Source organism: Berghia stephanieae, chromosome 1, assembly GCF_034508935.2.
Source record: "Berghia stephanieae isolate SIO BIC M18660-M18661 chromosome 1, UCSD_Bste_1.3, whole genome shotgun sequence".
Lineage (NCBI taxonomy): Eukaryota > Metazoa > Mollusca > Gastropoda > Nudibranchia > Aeolidiidae > Berghia > Berghia stephanieae.
In genome coordinates this window covers 36,351,289-36,352,900 of record NC_088360.1, presented here as the reverse complement: position 1 = coordinate 36,352,900, position 1,612 = coordinate 36,351,289, and the positions used below count along the sequence as shown (strand labels likewise).

At 36.8% G+C, this 1,612-nt stretch overlaps 1 long non-coding RNA gene across 1 annotated transcript in view; it reads right to left on the bottom strand.

Moving 5' to 3' along the window:
• Window positions 1–837: 837 nt before the first annotated feature.
• LOC144963876 (uncharacterized) overlaps window positions 838–1,612 on the bottom strand; it is a 1,379-nt gene continuing 604 nt past the window's right edge. The window contains exons 2-3 of the long non-coding RNA XR_013643729.1: window positions 1,236–1,351; window positions 838–876 (exon numbers count right to left, since the gene is read on the bottom strand). This is a non-coding gene — a long non-coding RNA (uncharacterized LOC144963876). The remainder of the gene's footprint in view (window positions 877–1,235; window positions 1,352–1,612) is intronic.

Here is a 1,612-nt window from a genome sequence, read left to right as displayed (position 1 = left end):
GAGAAGCGAACGCACTAACAGACAGACACAACAGTACACATACATCCGACACATTTATGGCATTTAATTTTGACAAAAGTAAATTGTAGAGATCATTCAGCTTAAACACAACATTTGTGTATGTGCGAGCTTGTTGTTGATCAATAAAATTGACAATATCCTGTTTGCATTCTGCAATGTGTGTTTTGTATTTGTTGTCTGAAGTATTTTTACATCTAAAATCGTCTGCTCTTCTGTGGAACAGTATAAGGCAAGGCTTATGATACTTTGCTTCCACCGCAATAAGATCACCCTCCGCAAATACTCTAAGAATACTTGTATCTGAAAGAAGGACAGCTTCCTAGTAGACTTTTTGTGAAAGAGCAAGCGTCCGGACCTCAGTCAATTCCCCTTCACAACCCTTACAAAACAAGCAGTGTTTGCTTATATGTGATGTGTTTAATGTGCCTCTTGTATCAGGACTTGCAACTGCTTCACTATTACATTGATTTATCTTCTTTGCAAGCCTTTTGAGTTTTGATTTATGAAACCTGTGTCTGCAATTCTCATGGTAAAGTCCATCATTGTCTCTCAAAAAACTAGCAAGACATTTCACAGGTTGGTTAATATTGAATTTCAATGCTATTGGCAATCTACCTGAGTCATGAAAAAGTTTGATATCCTCAGAAATGGCAACATAAGTGTCTTCAATACAATTTAACTTGGTTGCTTTTTTAGGGTTTGTGAGAGGAGAATTTTCAATGGTTTCTTGACAAAACAGGCACTTCGACCAGTCAATTTCAGGGGAAGCTTGATCGAGTCTTGGAACTTTGTTTAGATTTTTACAGTCTACAATGGATGTCTGCCGCTTCTTTCCTCCTGCCATATTAGCGCATTCTAGGAAGGAAAGAAAAATAAATCAAAACCCCATGACATACTCAAGAGACAATATTTAAAGTTATTTCCTACAAAGTGTGAATTACGTAGTTTCTCAAGTTACAGAAAATGTTACCATCTTAAGGCGATATAGGGTAGCTTGAGAGATGACAGAATGAACAAGTTTGTGTGCGTGCGAGTGTGTGTGTGTGTGTGTATGCGTGTAAGTGTGTATTTGTGTGTGTGAGAAAGGTTAAACACATATTAGCTGACGGGGCTTGGATAGCTCAGTGGTAAGATTCTCTGCAAAACAACAATAAAACAACAAAAACAACATCAACACACACACACACACACAACGAACACATACTTCCAAATACCTGTTAGAATGGAACTTTAGTCCTTGCAATCTTGACCATTCAACAAATCAAACTAGCATTCCCATTTGACGAGGTCCCCAGGCATGATGCTTTTAAGGAAACAAAGGACTGTGAGGCTGGCAAGTAGAAATATAACAAACAAGTCAATACATTCTTAAAAAAAAAACAAACCTGAACATGCAAAAGGTAAAGCAATGTGTGTGAATATTAGCGTGTATTGGTAGAATTGTGTGTGGAGATGTTCTTTTTTTGATCAACTGAGTTAATAATAAATTAGTTATGATTTTTTCTTTTTCGGTCAGCAGTAATGATAAACACCGTTATTCTATCATCAATCATCGACAGGCTAATCTATATCTAATCGAATCTAAAAGGGT